The 23,222-nt window shown below is 41.7% G+C and overlaps 1 non-coding gene across 1 annotated transcript; it reads left to right on the top strand.

Moving 5' to 3' along the window:
* The first annotated feature begins 471 nt into the window (after positions 1-471).
* trnal-uag lies at positions 472-553 on the top strand. The gene has a single exon. It is a non-coding gene; the product is annotated as a tRNA-Leu (tRNA).
* The last annotated feature ends 22,669 nt before the right edge of the window (positions 554-23,222 follow it).

Below are 23,222 nucleotides of genomic sequence, written 5' to 3'. Positions count from 1 at the left end.
TCTCTCTCTGCTGTCTGTCTGTCTGCCGTTTGTCTGTCTGTCCTTCTGTCTGTCTGTCTATCTTCAATTTTCACTGTAAAGCTCTAATCATCCAATTCTCCTTGCTTTAATTCTGTTGTCCCCTTCTTTGGAGCTTCACGTCTAACACAACCACCCTGTATAGTGTGATGTGATTTTTTTAATACAAAAGTTAAATACATCTTTTCAGCAGTTTTCCAACCGTCAGGCGTACGGAAACTTCATAGAGCTGCTTGCTATACAGAAATGAATCAAAATCAAACGCTTCTCCACGAGCTTTGTTTGAATATTGGTTTAAAAAGTATTGAAATTGTTGATGAGTTCGCTAACGTCGGTACTCTGTTGCTAAACCAACGTTACCAGATTGCCCAACAATGCACAATATGTCATGGCCGGAGAAACGTTTCACATGAATAGTGAAATATGACCGTGTAATTTGTTTTCCAGATAAGGGGTAGCGTGGCCGAGCGGTCTAAGGCGCTGGATTTAGGCTCCAGTCCCTTCGGGGACGTGGGTTCGAATCCCACCGCTATCAAATCCTTATGATCTTGTTCATCTTGTACATTGTCCAGATCAGATGTGAATTCTGAACTGATAGTGCTGTTTGCAGAAACTGACAAAATGACACCTTCTGCCATTGACTAAATCAGCAGCCAACGTTTTTGTTCGTGAGGCAATACCCTCAGAATGCGTTAGTGTCATTGGCCGAACGACCACTTTGATACCAGCAAAGAATAGTTTCACCCCTCCATCTCCAACAATGCCATTAATCGGCAAGAGGAAAATGCTTCTGGAAGATAGGATGAAGAATCGTTGAATTTCCAAGAGAAAGTGATATCTGTTCCAATTTATCAATGAACCAAGCGAGTGTTTTGGAATATTTTGAAAATAAAGACAGCAGAGCCAATCACATTTTTCGTGATTTATTTCAAGTGCAAAGAAAGAATTGAAAAATAATATATTTATTTCAGGAGAGGATCGTGCCTGGGTGGGCTTGAACCACCAACCTTTCAGTTAACTCCCTAATCAATTGCCCCACAGAAACTTTTGTCTGTAGCTTTTTCAAGAATCATTCAGCATTTTGGGAATATTTATTTGTAAAGCATTCCAGCTGAGCGTGAATAAAATAACTGATTGTTGTCTGCGGATACGTAAGTCCGGTATTTCCTACTAAATTTCAAATTATTCTACAATAATAATAAATAAAAATAAACCTTGCATTTGATACAGCGCTGTTCATGTCTTCGAGAAGTCCCAAAGCGCTTCACAAAGTATAATGTAAAGTGAAGTGACGTATTTTCGTTGGCGAAACGGGGAAGCGAATTGCGCACAGCAGTCCCACAAAGATTCGTGGATTTAAAATGACCAATTAATTGTTGTTTCTTTTTTTCAAGGTATTATTATTCATAGGCGCGTGGAGTAAGGAAACTTGCCCAAGGTTTCGCCCTGCCTGGAAGGTGTCTCGCTTGCAAGGCGAATGCTCTCACAACTGAGCTACAGTACGCCCTGTACAAAAGAATATTGTTCCAAAATTATTTGCTGATTTGATCTAAATCAAGTTTTGAAGCCATTTGTACTTCATGGAAATATCTGTTGTGGGAGAACACGAAGACGGAGGAGCAAACAGTACCACGTCACACAACGGTCAGTGCTTCTGGTTGTATTCAGATTTTATCTTTCAATGTCTCTCTTACAAATGTTGTCATTTCTCATCACCCAGTGCTAGACTGTAACAGCTATTATATGAATCAAAAGGTGTATTTCTCTTGCAATTAGATATATACAGAAGTCTCTGTCGCTCAGTTGATTGGAAGGTAAACTCGATGGTGGAAGACAAACGCAGTGGTTGTTTTCCTTCTGTCGTCTAGAAATTTTTATGTGCTCATACATTTGCGCTTTTTATTTACCATGTATATAATATGGGTTTCAGGCTTCCATCTCCTCCTGATGCAGCTCACAGTCTTTGAATATTGCATTATGTTGTTTCAACAAACTCGTGTTCTCTCATTCAGTTTTCCTTTTAGGATCACGCTAATTCCCACGACTGTGCACATCCGAAATGAGCGCTTCCAGTCGAAGTTCACAAATGTCCTTTATATATGGAGTCCTGTAGCACACTGGTTAGAGCACTCGCTTTGCAAGCGAGAGACCTGAGTTTAATTCCAGGCAGAGGGCGAAACCTTGGGCAAGTTTCCTTATTCCACACGCTTAATATTAATCCCTCTAAAACCAAAAACAATAATAATTTTGTCATTTTCAATCTACGGCTGTTTGTGGGACATTGCTGTGCGCAATTGGCTACCGCGTTCGTCCACAAATATACAGTCAATTCTCTTTACAGTGTGTTCGGTGAAGCGCTTTGGGACGTCCTCCCATCGTGAAAAGCGCTATATCCAATGCAAGAATTATTATTATTATTATTATTATTATTATTATTATTATATGTGAGTCCTCTTCCCGGTATGAAAGATAATAACCATTGTAAATTGTTGTTTTAAGAAAGTTACCACAAAAGAACATAAGAATTAGGAGCAGGAGGAGGCCATTCGGCCCATCGAGCGTGCCCCACCTTTCGAAAATACCATGCTTGATCTTCTGACCTAACTCTAATTACCTGCCCTATCCTCATATTCCCAAATCCCTCTATTTTTTTAAATAACCATCAGTCTCAGCCTTGAAAATGTTCAAGGACTGAGCATCCTACCAGGGGAAACAGACCCTTAGTGAATGTTATATGTTTAAGAATCTTATATGTTTAATAAGATCTGATGATTGACATTTCGAACGCAAGTAAAAAAAAACTTTCTTTCTTTCTTTCTTTCTTTCTTTCTTTCTTTCTTTCTTTCTTTCTTTCTTTCTTTCTTTCTTTCTTTCTCTTTCTTTCTTTCTTTCTTTCTCCCTCTCTCTCTCTCTCGCTCTCTCTCTCCTCAATCTCACTCTCTCTCTCTCTCTCTCTCGCTCTCTCTCTCTCCTTCTCTCTCTCTCTCTCTCTCTCTCTCTCTCTCATTCACACACACAGACACACATACACTGAGTCTCCCATACTCTAAGTCTCTACTTTCTCAAACATTTTGTTATTTTTGTGACGCCTTAAGAATGTTAGAACAAAAGAACATAATAACTAGGAGCAGGAGTCGACCATTCTGCCCCGAGAGCTGTGCCCCGCCATTCTATCATAAGATGGCTTATCTTTTGACCTAACTTTAATTACCTGCCCTATCCCCATATCTCCGCATCCCTCTATGTTTTTTTTATCAGTCTCAGCCTTGAAAATATTCAAGAACTGATCATCTACAGCCTTCTTTGTAGCGAATTCCATAAATCTACTATCCTCAGAGTGAAGAAATACTTCGTCAACTCTGTTCTAAAAGGCTGACGCTTAACTCTAAGACTGAGACTCCTGGTTACAGATTCTCCTAAAAGGGGAAACAGACCCTTAGTGACTACTTTATCCAGCCCTTTAGGAATCTTATATGCATAACAAGATCTGCGAATAAAAAACTTAAGACAGACAATTGATGGATCTCACCATTCTAAAGTAAAAGTAAATATATTTCCCCGACAATTGATAGAGAAATTCGCAGTTTGTAGTTCATATTTTTTCTGATCTTCTTTTTCACATATCAGAGAGTTGTTTTGTTTGCCATATGTGTGTTCAATGACTGGAAAATAATATCAGTGATGATACCAATTAATTCTTCCCTGGAGGCTTTCCGTTATTATAAAGATCGTTTCGTGCTGCCATGTCATTCTGCAATAGGAACGCGCGTGTGCTTGTCTTTCGGAAAACATGGTATATTTAACCATTTATGACGTGGAAATAATTTACTACCCAATTCTTGCAATCGTTGGAGTTCCTGGTAAGATATTTTATCGTATGAATTATTATGGAACTCGCTGTGCATCCTGATAATTGTTGTTCTGCCTGGCTCAGTGAAAACTCTCGGTTGAAGGTAAGTGGGATCTCCTTGGAACTCGACTGGTTCCAATAAGAAATACTTGGGAAACGAATTTCAGAACCCAGTCAATCCTCTGGCAGTGTCGATATTCTGGTTGCTTGGACAGGTTCCTGAGTCGGAAGTCGGAGCTGTATTAAATAAAATTATTGCTGATGATATGTCAGCTGAGTCAGACTGGCTCATCAGTTGGACCTAGGGTTTGATTCCTCCTGCACCTGTTAACCCTGAAAGCCGAATCGCTAACACGTAAGGTGTTGCGGGATAGTGATGGAGCAGCAAAGCAGCCCATACAGTATTTTTAATTGCCATCTATGATTATTGTCCAGCAATACTGCAATACATACGCTGAGTGAGATCGGCAAATCTCGACCTTCTCCGGCCACTCCCCATTCTGCGCGTTGTAAACTTGGGTATTTGGATTGGCGGATGCAAACATCGAAGGAGAGATTGTCCTTCGCATTCCAGGCGACGAAAATTTCCCTGTGTTTGCGGCATATATATGAGGAACTCTTATTTGGATTTCGGAATACGTCAGACATCCAACAGGCAACAATCTTTGATTATTGTCCAGCAACAACCACAATGCATACGCTGAATGAGATCAGCGAATCTCGATCCTCTGCCGGCCACTCCCCCGATTCTAGAATGTCACTTCAAGCTCCATTTTGGTACATTGAACTCACAATCAAGGCTCACATTGCAATGCTGAGAAGAGATACATCATTAGAGATGCAGTCCTTCAGATCATGGTAACTGGATTCAAAATTTCATCTGAAGTACCGCATCTCTGATAAAGCACCTGGCTCGTTTCCAGCAATATTTTGCGATGCATGTCAACATTGAACCAGTTCAAGTGGTTCCTACAGTACTGTAATACACATAGTCTAGGCTGACACAGGAGTGCAGTATTGCAAATGCTTTGCATTGTTGGATGTGCCTTCTTTCCAATGGGACAGACGTCCTATTTGGCAGGTCGGTTGCTTTAAAAGAACAATGACACTTTGAATTGAGAATGACATGTGGCCCGGTGTTCTGGCAAACAACCACACAAAGAAAATTGGTCAATTGATTCATTGCTTCTTTGGGGATATTGCTGTCGCAAGATTGACTATCTACCTCGCTAGCAACGATACTAATTATATGAATAACCTATTCTAACAGATTCGAAGTCCCTGTAACAAATACTCTTCAAGGATTATGATTGCTTTTTCGCTTTTCTTCCTATCTTCACAGTTAACTTGTTGGCGATTCTGATCCTCGCCCGGGGAAAATGCGGTCTCTCCAAAGGCGTCACTATCTACTTGGTAGCCATGGCAGCGGCAGATCTGATGGTCATTATTACTGATGTAATATTCAATCGCATAAATATTTTTTATTTCCCAATTAGTTTCTTATTTTACACTCCCGTGTGCAGTATCAGAGTTGTTCTGCTGGCGTTCGCCACACAATGTTCTGTCTGGTTTACAGTTGCTTTCACTTTCGATCGTTTTGTGGCTATTTGTCGTCAGAAAATGAAAGTTACATATTGCTCTGTGAAAACTGCTATTTACATTATAATAACAGTGAGTGTAATAAACTGTGCCCAAAGTGTTCCATGGTATTTTGCATTTACTCATTTGGTGATCATAAATTTTTTCCCATTTTACTGCATTGGAAAACCAAGCTATCATATATTGCCAATATGGAGAGTGTTTACATGGTTCTTCCGAGTATTCACTCCTCTGGTCGTATTTATTTTGATTTCCCTCTTCAATGCTCTGACCATCAGACACATTCTATTAGCCAGCAGGATCCGAAGGAGAATCCGGGTCAATGAGAATGGGGACAAACAGAAAGATCCAGAGATGGAAAAGCGAGGAAAATCCATTATTTTACTTTTTAGTATATCAGCAAGTTTTCTACTCTTATGGATATTGACCATTATCTATACATTAAGATGGCGAATGACAAACTACAATTACCAAGCACAAGTCAACAGCTCTCGACAAATCTTCCAAAAGATAGGATTTATGCTTCAGCTTTTGAGTGCCTGTACAAACACATTTATCTATGCGGTGACACAAACGAAGTTTAGAAATGATCTGAAATATGTGTTTAAATATCCTTTTACTCTGATTCACTGCAAATAAATGTATTATGTTTAACCAAGAACGGATGCTGTGTTTGCTGTGTTTCATTCATACAAAGACGAGACAAGGTCAGTTGTCAGAGGTTTCCCAGCAACGCTGAGCGAAGCAATTGAAGAGACTGAGCTCTGCCAAGTCATTCATCACGACATGACAAATTGTTTTTGCTTTCTGCACACCTCTTTTGGCCTTTCTTCGGTTCACTTGATGAATATTTTTATACAAAAAAAAATGGTCAATTGATTCGTTGCTTCTTTGGGGATATTGCTGTCGCAAGATTGCCTATCTAGCTCACTAACAACGATACCCATTGAACAAATAACCTATTCTAACAGATTTGAAGTCCCTGTAACAAATACTCTTTAGGGATTCTGATTGTTATTTTGCTTTTCTTATTATCTTCATAGTTAACTTGTTGGCGATTCTGATACTCGCCCGCGGAAAATGCGGTCTCTCCAAAGGCGTCACTCTCTACTTGGTCGCCATGGCAGCGGCAGATCTGCTGGTCATTATCACTGATGTAATATTCAATCGCATAAATATTTTTTACTTCCCAGTTAGTTTCTTATTTTACACTCCCGTGTGCAGTATCAGAGTTGTTCTGCTGGCTTTCGCCACAGAATGTTCTGTCTGGTTTACAGTTGCTTTCACTTTCGACCGTTTTGTGGCTATTTGCCGTCAAAAGATGAAAATTACATATTGCTCTATGAAAACTGCTACTAACATTATTATAACGGTGAGTGTGATAAACTGTGCCCAAAGTGTTCCCTGGTATTTTGTATTTACTCATTTGGTGATCATTAAAAATTTCCCATTTTACTGCACTGCAAAATCAAGCTATTATGCTCTGCCAATATGGAGAGTGTTTACATGGTCCTACCAAGTGTTTACTCCTCTAGCTGTATTTCTTTTGATTTCCCTCTTCAATGCTCTGACCATCAGACACATCTTATTAGCCAGCAGGATCCGTAGGAGAATCCGCGTCAATGAGAAAAAGGAAAAACAGAAAGATCCAGAGATGGAAAAGCGAAGAAAATCCATACTTTTACTTTTTAGTATATCAGCAAGTTTTCTACTATTATGGATGATGAATATTATCTATACATTGAACTGGCCAATGACAAACTACAATTACCAAGCAAAAGTCAACAGCTCTCGACATATCTTCCAACAGACGGGATTTATGCTTAAGCTTTTGAGCACATGTACAAACACATTTATATATGCGGTGACACAAACAAAGTTTAGAAAGGATCTGAAGTATGTGTTTAAATATCCTTTTACTCTGATTCATTGTAAATAAACGTATTATGTTTAATAAAGAACAGATGCTGTGTTCGCTGGGTTTCGTTCATACACAGACGAGACAAGGTCAATAGTCACAATTTTTGCAGCAACGCGGAGCAAAGCAATTCGAGAGACTGAGCTCTGCCAAGTCATTCAACACATGAAAAAATTTTGTTGCCTTCTGCACTCCTCGATTGGGTTTCTTCGGTTCACTTAATAAATATTTGAGACAGCTTGTTGCTTTCTTTCAAATCGTAGATCGTAAGCTTCGGGGTAATCCCTCTAAATTAAGTTCTCCGTCTTCTGTAAGATTTCGAGCTCAAGCCGTATGAAGCTCGCATTATGAAATTCAACACGAAGGGAAATGAATCTCCAAATTGGCTAAATCTGGCAAAAATATTATGCATAATATGTACGTTAACTCGAAGATCCAAATAAGGATCGGGAATGGACTCGTTTAATTCCTCCTCCTTGAAAGAGTGTGAAAGCATGTTCACCCATGCCGTTCAATGTGTTCATCAATCGTATGTTGGATGGAATTGAGCAGAACGTTTTTGTATCGCTGTTGCAGGATTTTCGGAAAGGATAGAAACACTTCATTGACCACTATTCTGCTGCAGGTCGAAACACCTTTGGAGCTTTCATGCTGAACAGACCACGATCATCAATGGGCAAACCAGTGCGACATGGTGTTAAGTCCTCTCGAATGCATATTACTGTTTTGAATGGCTCAAAAGGACACATTTGTTTCCCCTGTTTAGGAGAGTATATAACCAGGGGTCAAATTCTTAAAATTAATGGTCAGTCTTTTAGAGCAGAGTTAAGGAAATATTTCTTCACTCAGAGAGGTGTCAATTTATGGAATTCACTACCCCGGAAGGCTGCAGATGCTCAGTCCTTGAACATTTTCAAGGCTGAGACTGATAGATTTTTTAAAAAATTGAAGGATTAGGGACTATGGTAATAGGGCACGTAATTAGAGTTAGGTCAGAAGATCAGAATGAACTTATCGAATGGCGGGGCAGGGCTCGAGGCGCCGAATGACCGATTCCTGCTTCTAATTCTTATGTTCTTATGTTCTTATATTTAGGGCACTTCAAATACTACCTTAATACTCTACTCGTTTACTGCCCACTCGCCGAACAAACCCTCCACCACCTTATTTTCTTACACCTCCACCCATCTTTCTTAACGCTGCCTCTGATCTGAGCGCCTGAGCAACAACCTGCATTTATATCATGCCAACTCCCTGCTTGCTGGCCTTCCCAACCCTTCAATTCACAAGTTGCCGATCATCTAGAAATCTGCTGCTCATGTGATCTCCCGCACGAGGCTCCGTAACCCCATCAGCAACATTGTCGCCAGGATCCGCTGGATCCCCATCTCTCAGACTCTCGAGTTCAAAATCCCCGTCCTTGTCTTCAGAGCCACCTGCAGCATTGCCCTTCATAGCTCTGATATTTCCTTATCCATTGCCAACCTGTTCACTCTCTTTAATCAGCAATCAACGAACTGCTCACTTCCCACTATCGCCCCAACATCGTTCAGCCTCTCCGCCCTTAGTCTTAAACTAATTTAACTTAAACATTAACCATATTCCGTTCGCATCGCTCCGTCCCTTGCCTCCTTCAAAGCGCATCTCAAGACCGTCCTCTTCTATCACCCACCTCGCCTGCCTGCCATCAGCACTCCCTTTCCCAATACCACTCAACCTTACTCAGATTCACATCCCTGACAGTCTTTAGCTTTGAGACGTCTTCTCGACGTGAACGTAGGTATACCAATGTAGTTTTGTATAGTTTTGTAAATGGCGCCTGTTACACGGGATAGGCTCCCCGTCTTTGGCGACTTCCACCTCCAGTATCTGCCGACTTACCACCCACTTCAAACGTAATTGATCAGTCCATGGGCAGATATGGCTGGAGCATATCAAAGCATTCCGTGGTGCCCTCGCATTCCCCAAATCGAACTTTGTGTTCAAAATATTCTTGGAGGTTAAAGACTCCACATTTCCCAAGAAGATTGGTCACTCCGCCAACCCCCTCATGCGTTACCCACTATTTCCTCCAACTGTGACTTCAATTACGAGAAAATCCCGGACTTCCACGAGTCCAACGTCCAGGGGAATCGTTGAGCCTCCTCTGCACTTACCCCTGCTATTTCTTCCCTTACACTCCGACCCCTATCCATTCTTCCCATTTGACCGTGTGTCACCTAAAACATATTAAAAATGAAGCCAAAAATCTGATCCATTGACACCTGAAGCGCTGTCATCTTAACTTAACTAGCTCCAACTTCTTGCCCCACCATTAACATAGAGCATCGACATCTCCTTGTCCACTGGCACAGTTGTCATCCACTTGAAAAGAGCTGTCGATTCCGTATCCTGAAAAGCACATTCCTTCGACCTATCGAAGATCTGCAACAACCGCCGCATCTCCCAACGGACTTTCGTTTCCATGGTACTGGGAAGTCGTTGCTTCCTAAATTCCCTCCTCCTGCCTCCGTTTCCTTTTCGAACCCTTTCAGTAAGGTTATGAAGGAGTTGTTGCGGCAAATAGCATATATGTATTTAAGGGGAAGCCAGACGGGTTTAGGAGGGAGAAAGGAATCAAAGTTTATGTTTCGAGGCTTAGTGGAATAATGGTAGGAGGACGCTCATGTGGAGCATAAACACCGGGATAGACCAGTTGGACAGAATTGCCTGTTTCTATCTGCATATTCTACTCTGTTCTGCTGTATTCTAAACTCCGCTCTTATGCACTCTTACATCACTCTGATCCCAAACCTCTGCATAGCTCCAAGTTCCTGATTGCGCAGCAACTTGGGACATCCTCCTTACGTGAAAGCGCTTTACATATCTAATTTGTTGTTCTTGTCCTGAATCTCATTAAACTTCACCATCCAGCAATGAAACTTAACTCGTTGTAGCAAATAAGAAGAGAGATCTACATCTCAAGCTCAATGCATAAATAAAACATGACAAAAATCTTACATTCAACATGGAGCAAAGACACAGTTCCCGATTCAGAAAGCTGGAGGAGTAAGAATGCTCTATTTTCCTGAAAGTACACGCTTAATAAAAGAACCATATCTCAAGGATAAGGGAATTCTTGCTCACATAGGAAGTCCGATGGCGGATGGTGCTCCATCGGCGGTTATAAGTAATCATAATTAATTATAATTGATTACTGTCGTTGTTAAAAAAATGTAGCATTAAATAACAGAGCAATACTACCAGTCCTTCTGCTCCACGACCCCAGTCTGCTCCGGAGAGATCTCCAAAGACCACCCCCTTTGCCCAAGCTTATATACATTTTTCTTTTCTTTCTCTTTTTGTTGGACTCCCTATCTTCGGACATTTTCCACTAATTTCAGTCTGCCTTATTGGTGCTGGTTGATTCACTATCCTAGGTGTTTATTTACTATAATATTTTACAGCTGAAGGAGGCCAATAAAGGACTTGTTCTGTATGGAGGAAAGGGAAGGGGTGAGGCGATGGATATGTGGGATGCAATTCCAAAATATGTTGTTGAGACAGGGGGGAAAGGGGATGTGGCCCGTGGCCGTCGAGAAGAACGCTTAGAGAGGTCGCTGCTGAGTATCAAATTCGCAGAGTTAGGAAGCTGCAGGGCTTTTGAGATCTTTGAAAGGGACGATAATGATTTTGAATTCGATCTTCTTTGGTAAAGGTTTCACAGAAGGTGCTGCAGGAGAGGAATGACCTGCACAGCTCCAAATAATCGGGATTTTATGGAGGGCAGTGATAGAAATAACGTCATGTGGGAATCTTGCGTCATCCCGCCTGGATGTACTGAATAGGTGGATAATTTTCTTAGGAACTTGAGGGAAGAGGCTGTGGCAGTGCAGACTTGTTACGGAAATGGGGGAAATCAGAAAAGGGGAGTGGTGTGAGTTCAAATCTCATTAGAATCGTGTTTACCGTTACATACAGTACCTGATGGTACAAAACTGTAACGTGCGACACAGACGGATATGGCAAAGCAATCCATTTGCACAGCGCCCTGCACGTCCCTTGGCGCTGGGCAATCAATGGTTTGGACCCAAACAGCGGTTTGGGATTAGGGAGGGCGGAGGGCGGGGAGGGTGTGTGGAGGAGGGAAACCAAAGGCGTGGTCGAAGAGGAGTGTCCTGTCACGTACTTGGACGGAAGCAAAGGTGGGTGTGAGGCGAAGCGACTGTGGGATAGAGTTCCAAAGGGAGGCGCAAGCCCGACCGCTGACAGTGTGCTGGGGCGGGTGGGGTGGTGGGGGTGTTGGTGTGTGTGTGGGGGGGGAGGAACAAGGAGCAGATCATCTGTTGAGGGGACGGAGTGCAAAAGTCTTTCGCATGGGATCTAAACTGTTAAATTCATAACGACAGTGCCTCTTGCATTCTTTTTCTTCCCCGATATTCCTTCAGAGAAAATTATATAAATGATCTCGTGTTTTTTCACAGAGTGTATACCTCCCGTTGATGTGGCTGAGAAGTAAAGAAATTGTCATCGAACTCTCATAGCGCTCCCCTCCCGCAGAGTCCAGTTCCGCGGCTTTCGGAATTCAATCTCGTGAATCTCTTGCAAAGCAGACCAGTAACCAGCAATTCAAGACCCGGTACATGCAAACACAAGTCAACACAGAACGACAAAGTGCAGTATTTGATCATTGTACATGTGATTTCAAAAATGCATATGTTATCTGCAAATGTTACCATCTGAATGCACTCCCGTTAGGAGGAACTGCTGTGTGAAGAAAATTTTTCTTTGAGTAATGAAATAGGCCCTTTAGAAACAATAAATACTCTTTCAAGATGATTGCTTGTCTTTAATCTTCCACATTTCCCACACTAATGTAAAACCACTACCGATTACTGCTGAAGCAATCACGTTTGCCTTTCAACAATTATGTCTCACAGAAATAATTTCTGATGCTGTAAACTTTGAATGTGTAATTTAATTGTGACATCGACCTTCCCGGAAATTTATACACAGCAATACCGCACAAAAATCCTTGCACGACACGTGGAACAATGCTTCATGCTCCCAAACAGTGATCATAGTATATGTGACATGTGGGTTTGAAGATAGCAAATTTTTCGATGGAGTAGAGAGGACGTCACAAAAATTCGAATTTAATAAAGTATATAGAGCTAAAGAACAGTGAAGTCAATTATTTAGTTAGACAGTAACTGCAAATATTTTCATACCCAAGTTTAAAGATCCATAATTATCAAAATATAGAGAATGTCGGTCGAAAGTATCATTATCCCTTTTATTTTTTGTCCATGATCATCTGTCTGAATTCACTGTCTCATGTTTACGTACGTTTTATCTCAGTGTAAATCATGGGATTCTTATTTTCTATTTCATCATCTTACCAGAAAAGCGGTCAAGGCTTACAGAGCGGGTCAAGGCCTGACACATTTTTCAAGCTTCCTAAAATAATAATCATAATTTCGTGCCTTATAATGTATTTGAACCCTCCCAAAGCACTTCAAAAGGAACAAATGAATACAGGTAAAGTAAATATGCGGCAAATCAACTCATTATCCAAAGTCTGTAAAGCGACGAGGGTGGAATTCGAACCCACGCGAGCAGTCCATCGCCTTAACCACTCGGACACCTCATCTGTTATAGAGCCTCACAAAGCCTTGAACCAGAAGTCTGCTTTTGAAATGCTGCTGACTGATTACAAAAGTGATGATTTGTTTGCTAAAGAACTGAAAGTAGCGGCGGGCTACTGAGCAAAACCAGAGTGTATTTATTACATGAAAAGTAATAGCATCCGTTTACAGGCGCTGTCGGGCGACAACCATTAAAACATGAATTGACATTTGTTATCGGAGCAACTAAAAATGGACTTATGTTTTTGACAAAGCTACAGAAGTAACAGTGAGTAGATATAGTCATCCAACAATTTGTGTCCACCTCACATCCAAGATTGCGATTTACCATTTGAGCCGTGGCACCCATATTTGTTTGAATGTAAATGAATCTAAATTAAATTTGAATAATTAACACATTAATTATTAATTTAAGTATAATATCAAGAAAATTAATTTACGAATTCACTTATATTAGCAACGATAACTTCATCGACATTATAAGTTCTTAACGTCTCTCTTCAATGCGAGTTTATTTGTGTTTCTTGCTCAGTAATGAAGCAAAAAACAATTTTGTCAAAGAAAAATATTCAGTTACAACTATCACGTCAATTACGCCTTAATAGTTTACATTCAGAGGGCATGGTCCATGGTTCAGTGGCCCTTTTCTTTGTAATCATTAAAATGTATCGTCATCATTTCAACATCAGATGAGTTTCTTGTGAGTGCTTTTGATGTCATTGAGGAAAGTATCACACGAATATCCTTTAAGTAGTTCAGTGCTGAAAAATACGTATAAATATATAGAAATGAAAACCTTTATCTGATCCACCTGTTAAGACACAATAGTTTTCTGGTCAAACAGTTCCGTCTCGCTGTGTTGAAGAGGCAGCAGTTCACGGTCTGTTCAGGAGCGAGATAAAAAATAATTCTTCATTTTGAAATTTTGCTGATTGCATACAAGAGTGATGTTTCGCTGACTAAAGACCTGAAAAGAGTGCAGCGTTGCTGAGTAAGAGCAGAATTTATTATCTGAAGAGAATTAATATTTTCGGGAAATTTTCAATAGATGGTGACGATTGATTTTTCTACTCAGCTGCATTTGACCCTCTAGTTCAAAGAACCAACGCATAGGGTGGTCTCTAATCGGCATGAAAGCTTCCCAAACAGTGCTTTTAATGGCAAGCTTTGGAATTTTAGTTGGTTAAACTCAGTGCCGTCAGCAATCCTGCGAACCTGCACCAACACGCTCCGGAATTAGGTGTACAGGACATGTTGAGAGAGAGATTTCCATGTATAGCTGGGATGCATACAACTCCAAGTACGTTTACAATGTATGCTTTCCAGCGATTTAAAACGTCCTCCCGACATGATTTGAGTTTTATCGAGTATAAGGATTAATAATAATATTTTGAAAGCCACCGTGGATCCATTCTTCCTTGTTGTACTCCATTAGTTTTTGAATGATTAACTTCCAATAACAAAATGGAATCCGCCTATTCTCCGCTTTGTTTCATTACAAAAAATCTTAGATTCGTGTTTGTCATTCAGTTACACACGAACAAATCGATATCAATCACAAATTAAGGCAGATATTGATTTATTTTACGAAGCGATTTTAACAAGGATATCTCAATCAACTGTGGTGTTTAAAGCAGGTACTATCGGCAAATAGCATTCAATGTAAATGTTTCTCCAATGATCCTTATGAATTAGTAATAAAAATAATAATCTAAGCATTTGTTATATCGCTTTTCCTATCTTCTAGAAGTGAAAGCTTCACAGAATACACTGAAAAGTGAATTGACTGGAAATTTGGTATACCTGCAATACCCAATTAAGCACAGCAGTGTCCCACAGACAGTCGAGGAGTAAGTGATCAAATTATTTATTTTATTTTCTTGAGGGATTATTATCAGACGTTGGGAGAAAGGAAACTTGCAGAAGGTTTTGCTCTGCCGGGAATCGAACCCAGGGGTCTCGGTTACGAATTGAGCACGTTAGCCACTGAGCGAAAAGACTCCTCGTGACATGGAGATGAGTACCGCTTGGCTTGATATCCATGGACTGTGACTGACATTACAAGTGATGCAATTCAAAGTTCCCCAGAGATTTCCCTTTGGAATAAATAATATCGCCTCTCAATGCGTTATCTCAAATTGTTAGTTGGAGACGCTGTATCGGCAACAACGCTCCCGCTGATGTCTTGCCATGGGATATCCGACACTGTATGAAATAGAAACATTTTATTACCCGATTCTTGCGGTGGTTGGAGTACCAAGTAGGTTATTAAGTGTTTTCTATTAGTCATAGAATCCAGAGACTGGAAGTAAGATAACATATTCGTCGCGAAACGTTTATTTCAGTTATTGGTTTTTACCGGCTTGCTGAATTCATCATTGTTTATTAATCATTTTGTTTGATACAAGGCTTTAAATCAGCAGATTGTCTCCAAACTTCTCACAGGCTATCCTATATAATGCAGTTATTGTGCGTTTTGTAAACGAACAAAGCAGCCAATGTGTGCACTGCAATATCTCACAGACAATCATGAGACCTGGATGTCAGTTACACAAATCTTTCTACAATAGTGCAGTTGCCAGTGAAGATTATTAACTTGATTCACATTGTGCAGATTCCGAAGTATTTTACACACAATATGTACAGATGTGGGCACTTGGGCTACAGGACTGCAAGGCTTGAGGCGAGAAGCCTAATCTATCCTCTTAAGGAGATGCCGACACCCATGTCTCTTTCTTTTGCTGTGGTTGGCGCTGGGCTGAGATGTGAGGCCACTCTGGCCTGGCACCTGGCCACCCAACAAGAATCTAATGCCACACGGATCGCCCCGGATTAATGGTTAGATGAGCGAGGTTTTGCAAGTGTGTGAGTCCGCAAGGGGATGGGCAGGTATCACCGACTGCCCAGGTGCCTGCATTCCCCCGCTCTGGTTGTGTGGCTGTGTCGGTGAACCTGTGATTTTTAATCAGATCTGATAGATTTGGCTTTCAGATTCTGCTGAACCAATAACCTTTTACTTCTCCGCTTTTCAGTGAACTTGTTGGCGATTGTGATCCTGTCCCGGGGAAGGTGCGGTCTCTCCAGAGTCGTCACTCTCTACCTGGTGGCCATGGCAGCGGCGGATCTAATGGTTATTATCAATGATGTGATACTGAATCGCATTAATCATATGTATTTCCATTTTATCTTCTTGTACTACACTCCTGTGTGTAAGTTACGAACTGTTCTGCTGACCGCAGCCACTCGATGTTCTATATGGCTAACAGTCGCCTTCACCTTTGATCGCTATGTCGCCATTTGTTGTCGGAAAATAAAAAACAGATATTGCTCTGTAAATTCGGCTATTTTGGTTATAACAATAGTGTCTGTGCTCAGCTGTGCGCAGTGCATTCCAGTGTATTTTATTTTCATTCCTCGTGTCATAATTAATAATATCCCGAAATACTGCAGACCAAAACCCAGTTATCACACTTCAGCATATTGGAGAGTGTACGAACGGTTGATCCGTGTGTTCAATCCCGCACTTGTGTCAAGTCTCGTTATCTTTATCAACGGTTTGACTGTTAGACACATTTTAATCGCCAGCAGAGCCCGCGAGCGAATCCGGGGTGACAGCATTAGTAATAAACAGAATGATCCCGAAATGGGGAAACGGAGAAAATCCATCATTTTGCTCTTCGCAATATCAGGCAGTTTTTTACTTTTGTGGATGACAAATGTTGTCTATTCCTTAAAATGGTCAGTTGCAATCTACCACTATGAAAATAAAGAAAATAGCGTTCGGTATATCATCCAACAGACTGGATTCATGCTTCAGCTTTTGAGCTCCTGTACAAACACATGCATCTATATGGTGTCTCAGAGCAAGTTTAGAGAGGACATGAAGACGGTTCTTTTATACCCATTTGCTCTTTTACTTCATTTGGTTAAATAAATTATAATTATTTAGACTGATTGATTGTAAATCGTTGCCGCAATACCACCATCGAATGCCTTGCACTAATTTTATTCAAACTCCAGCAATATATTCGACAATGGTATAAAAAACAGACCACGTTCACAAGATGTAGTTTTATTTGCTTGGAGAGTTGAGATGCAATTAGAGACGTTCTCGCATAGGATGCATTCTCAAATAAAATTTAGCTGTTGAAGGCTCCTTCGTTTTCAATGGTAAACGAAACGCATTAATCACTTCCATTCTACCATCCGAGTAGAAGAATGACTTCCCAGGAAAATGTTCAACCAATGTTATAACTATTATGTAGCATTGCCTTTATGAACTATTATGTAGCATTGCATTTATGATGATTAAATCTGTTTACCCCCCAGTTTCTCGTTTCATTTGAGTTTCATTGTTCAGAGATTGCGATTGTTTCCTCATCAAATTTGAGCGATGAAGTTTCAGACTGGAAGTCATAATTATATCTGTCCTACACGTGGAAAATCCCAGGCTCATTGTCTGAAGACAACATGTCTATGCAGCTTTTAATAAGAAACTAAATGCCAAGAAAATTGAGCACCGTCGGTAATGAGAACTTGTTATTGGCGATGCTATAAACACATTATTAATATTGATATATAATCATTATGTACAATCGCTGACCATTACCAGCCTGGCTCAGCTAATAAACGGTCTACAAACGTAACCCCACAGTCATGATCTTGAAATAACCTGTGAAGTTCCAACCTTGATCTTATGAATGTTCAGTAGTATAGCATTGTTACATTACTCTGGATTGTGAATCTAATTACCAAATCTGGATGGCACATTCACATGTTTATCTTTTATAATCGTCCAATAACTCAGTGCTTCACGAGACACAGAGGTAATTTTGCAGAGAATGTACTTGGAAGTTCAGCCTCACTAATCCTCCCGATGTGAAGGGTGATACATAGAGATATCATTTCGCATTGCGTTTGATTGATCAGCAAGTTCCATTGATGTTACAGTTTCATGTTCTTACCTGATATAAGAGATATCAGGTTCCAAACAGAGCAAAGGCGTGTTTCCATTATAGCCAGCGAAATAACATTTTTGAAATGCTTTCTCTCTTACAGTTAAGGGGAGGTTTTCAAAAGGGCATAATTTTTTTTCACACTTTTGATCTATTTTGAAACTAGTCTGTCACTAATCCCATTGATCGCAAGATTTGCCTCCTCATAAACAAGACGTGTTTTTTGTATCTCCACGATTTAGAGACATTCCACTGCACCGCCGACAACCACACAGATTGGCAGACAGTCTCCAAATATGCTGCTTCGCGTCCTCCAAACTCTTAATCGTAGATTCGACGGAACTTTAGGCCCATAATTTTTACTATCTTCAAGTGTGACATTTATAACGCCATATATCGTGTTCTTAGGCTGCATTTCTTGTATAAATTAACAGTGGCACAAGTGAAGTGAGGGAACATAATATAAACAATCGTTGCTGTTGTGGTGCTTCCAAATAGTGGCTCATCCCATCTGCTGGACTTGCCACAGCAATGCGGTTTGCTGACTGCGACACAATCCCGCCTGAGGGACGCGATATAAATGCAATTTTTTGTTGATGACTCTGTCGTCCTTGGAAGGATTTTGAACGAAAAGCCAATTTTGTGGGTAGGAGCAGCCTGATGGGTAGAGTCGCAAAATGTCAGAAAAATTGGGTGGGGAGACCATTGGCTGCAGCATTTTGAATGTTCTGCAGCTCTGGTGGAAAGGATCTGGGAAGTCTGCTCTCGGTGTTATCGAGTCAGGGTTCTGTGAAATGAATGAGTGAGGCGAAAGCGGTGCACGGATTGAGAGTTCCTGCTGAAGTGACATGTCGCTGAACAACATGAAGGCTCTGGTCATTTCCCAGTGAATTGAATCTATTTAACAGATGAGAAGAAAGATTACGCAGATATTGTGCAGTACGGTGAGATACAGCATTGAACTTGGACTTCGAGAACATAAAAAATGTTGGTTTGCCATAAACGATGATGTCCTCCCAACACATTGATAGCAGATATCGTCATATAGCTGAGGAGGAAACTGAGTCTTGAGTTGACGTCCTCCCGATGTGAAAGGCGCTCTATACATGTAATTTTATTGTTGTTGTTGTCGTTGTTGTTGTTGATGGGAAGCAACGAAAGTTATTCAGTCCCATTGGCCACTCGGATTCTCTGCGTGCATTTCAATGACAACTCAAATCTATTTTGGATCTCTCTTTTTTATATGCGAGGATTATTGTTCTCCAGTGTAATGTTCCCTGATGGTCTAGTGGTTAGGATTCGGCGCTCTCACCGCCGCGGCCCCGGTTTGATTCCCGGTCAGGGAAGCATTTCATTTTATTTTTTCTTGGAACCGAAAAGTTGTTCGTGTGCAAAAAACAAGCAAATATGTCCTGCTATCGTGGCTGCGCTTCACAGCACCAATAGTAATAATTATAATACTTGCATTTGATATAGCCCCATATAGCGTCATCGAGACGCCTCAAAACTCTTCACACAATATAGTTTAAAGTAATTTGATCGCTTATTTTGTTGGCAAATGATCAGTTTTATTCAAATCAAAACTGCGGATAATGGTTTCCTTTATTAAAGACACAAATCAGAGCAATAAGCTCATACGATATCTGGAATTGGTTTGAGAATAAATTAATTTAGTTAAAATTTGATTTGTTACCGCACTTCAATTGAACTGCTGAGTATAAAGTTTGTCCTGAGCAAGTGGGAATCCGGCAGGTTATACCTCTGCCTCAAAGTTATGTTGCAGCAGCTGATTTATTGTATTAATTTAATAACGTATCTGTCTGTTGTGCGGAAAATGCACCATAATATATCAGTCACAAGTTTTCTTACGTATATCAGTATTCTGAGCTTCCAGTGACTCACTCAGTAAGTCAGGCCTTTAGCTCAGTTGGTGAGAGCGCGGTGCTAATAACGCCAAGGTCGAGGGTTCAACAACAGCAACAACAACAACAAGCTTCCATTTTTTGAGCGCCTTTCAAGTCGGGAGGACGTCCTAAGGCGCTGTACAGTTGGGTCAGGACCCGAGCAGGGGGGAAATGGTCAGGGTGAGGGGAGGGAAGGGAGGGAGCGAGGAGGGGGTAGAGAGTAGAGAGGGGAGCTGAAGGCTGAAGGTCAAAGAGAAAGGTGTTGAGACCGGCCTTGAAGGAGGAAAGGGAGGAAGCGGCGAAGGCACTGTGGGATAGAGTTCCAGAGCATCGGGGCTGAGAGGCTGAAGGCCCGACCACTGATGGTAGGGCGGTTGGGGCGGGGGATGTGGAGCAGACCGGACCGAGAGGAACAGAGAGTATGGGCAGATAAGTAGGTCAGTGCTAGCTCAGAGAAGGAGGTGGGCAGAGACACACATGGAAGGTCATTGTTAGCGCAGTGCAGGAGGGGGCAGAGACACACACTGAAGGTCAGTATTAGCTCAGTGCTGGATATGGGTAGAGATACACAGGGAAGGTCAGTATTAGCTGAGTGCAGGAGGGGGGCAGAGACACAGAGGGAATCTCAGTGTTAGCTCAGTGCTGGAGGTGGGCAGAGACAGAGAGGGAAGGTCAGTGTTAGCTCCGAGCAGGAGGTGGGCAGAGACACACAGCGACGGTCAGTGTTAGCTCAGTGGAGGAGGTGGGCAGAGACACGCAGCGAAGTTCAGTGTTAGCTCAGAACAGGAGGTGGGCAGAGACACACAGTGAAGGTCAGTTTTAGCTCAGAGCAGGAGGTGGGCAGAGATACACCGGGAAGGATAGTGTTAGCACAGTGCAGGTGGCGGACATAGACACACAGTGAACGTCAGTGTGAGCTCAGTGCAGGAGGTAGGCAGAGACACACAAGGAAGGACAGTGTTAGTTGAGGGCAGCAGATGGGCAGAGACATAGAAGGAAGCAAAGTGTTGGCTGAGGGCAGGAGTTGGGCAGAGATGTGTGTATGAGGAAACCAAAGAGATAGCGAGGTGCTGGGGTGTGAAAGGAGGTGATGCCGCTGACATGGAAAGCAGGAGAAACAGCAAAAACATTGCAATTATAAAGCGCCCTCCACGCAGGGTAGAGTCTCAGGCTGTCAGGTGCAGCCGAGGTGTGATGCGGGGCAATGGGAGGGCGCTGGTTATGGTGGGTGAGGATGATGGGGTGTAGTTTGGCAGGTGTTGGGCATTGTGGAAGATGGAAATGTTGAGACCAGCGAGAAGTGCGTTTGAGCAGTCGATTCACGACCAAATGTGGTAACATTTTAGTGAGTTGCATAACCAATAGCTCTTTGTGAAAATCTTACCACATCCTGATCGACCACATTAACATCACTGATTAAACAGACGATTGAATTACAACCGCTGATCATTTATTCAACACAGTCCATGGGTGTGGCTCTGAGGATGAAAACAGACTGAGCTATGGAACCGAAATGTCAGCCATTCTTCCTGCTCGCTTTCCTCACCCGAGTGTTTGGATTTCATTCCTGTGTCTCATGTGAATATTTAAAATATAATATACAATTGAAATTACAAAGCAACTGAGACAACATTTTGTGCTCGTCCATTCAATGACACAATGCTTCACCGCCCGGGATTCTCAATGATTGAGCAATCAACTGAGATGATTTTGTGCATATCACTGTCGTTTTCAAACAGCTGAATCGTTAAAAAAAACAACGGATTGTTTAAAACCAGCAAAATGGTGACAGAAAGTGACATTATTTGAACATACGCTGACGCCTGTATTTCAATCAGAATCTCTAGATCTGCAGCCTCATGAGCCACCAATGAGACACTCTTGGATGCGTGTGGACATTTGTTGAGAAGTTCATATATCAACGATATTATAAATGGTCAACATAAGCAATTGCCGACCGGAAAAAATAACCTCAGAACAAAAACCTTAAGTCAAACTGGAAGACAACATCCATTGGTGAGTTTCAGCCCAATGGACACGAACTGCAATGGTAACACAGAAGGAATTCCTCCGCCACTGTCTGCAATGTTTACAATTAATTGAGCTCTCGACAACATATTATTTGAAAGCTATATTGATATTCCAGCATAGTTCACAGTAGTTATTAAATACAAAACGATTTTTCTAAAGGTTTATGAGCATATAATACGTTTCCTGGGTGGACACGCGAGCAAAGACGGCGGTGGATAATGGGGAGGGTTGATGTGCGCGTTGGGTGGAGGGGAGGATGACGAAAAGAAAAGACTCAAATAATTGAAGGCGTGGTCGACGACGATGGCCTTCACACTTCAGACCTGACTTAAAGCAGGTGAGGCACAGGCCATGCGGAATAGACTTCCAGAGTCTGGGGCAGGAATGCTGATTGCCCGATCGCCCACAGTGGGGCGGGAATTGCGCGGGTCCTAAAGCGGACCGGTGTCCGCCGAGCGGAGGCAGCAGACATTCTTCTTTGCGGAAAGGAAGTCAGAGACATTGGGGGAACAAGACTGTAGTGGTGTCTTGAAGGATTAAAAAGCTTTTTCTCTGCGTACCTCGGGTGGTTTCCATATAGCGGGCCTGATCTCTGTATTAAAGCCTGGTCTCTCTATAGCACGACTGGCCTTTGTATAACAGACCTGATCTCAGTTTGTCGGCCTCGTCTCTTTATAGCAGGTCATGGTCTCCATAATAATAATAATACTCCTTGCATTTGATACAGCGCTTTTCACGTCGGGAAGGCGCCCCAACGCGCTTCACAGAACACACTTTAAAGTGAACTGACTACATATTTGTGGGCGAACGCGGCAGCAAATTGCGCGCAGCAATGTCCCACAAACAGTCGTAGATTGAAAATTACCAATTTATTATTGTTTGGGGTTTTGGAGGGATTATAATTAGGCTCTGTGTGGAGTAAGGAAACTTGCCTAAGGTTTCGCACTGATCTGCCTGGAGTTGAACTCACGTCTCCCACGAGCAAAGCGAGTGCTCTAACCACTAAGCTACAGGTCTCTGTATCGATGGCTTTGTCCATTTATAATTGGTCTGGTATCTGTGTAACAGGCCTGGTCTATATGTGTAACAGGCTTGGTCTCTAAATACCAGCCTGGTCTTGTATAAGAGGCCTGGTCACGTTATAACTAGCCTGATGTCTGGATAAAAACCAGGAAACCACACAAGATCCCTGGTCTCTGCATAACTGGTCTGCTCTCGCAAAATAGACCCGATCATTGTTCAGATAGTCTAATGTCAGCGTAATAGCGCAATTCTCTATTCAACAAATGTGGTCACTTAAAACAGTTCTGATCTCTTGTA

The sequence above is a fragment of the Callorhinchus milii genome, unplaced genomic scaffold, assembly GCF_018977255.1.
Source record: "Callorhinchus milii isolate IMCB2004 unplaced genomic scaffold, IMCB_Cmil_1.0 Scaffold942, whole genome shotgun sequence".
Taxonomy (NCBI): domain Eukaryota; kingdom Metazoa; phylum Chordata; class Chondrichthyes; order Chimaeriformes; family Callorhinchidae; genus Callorhinchus; species Callorhinchus milii.
This window is presented reverse-complemented; position numbering and strand designations above follow the sequence as displayed.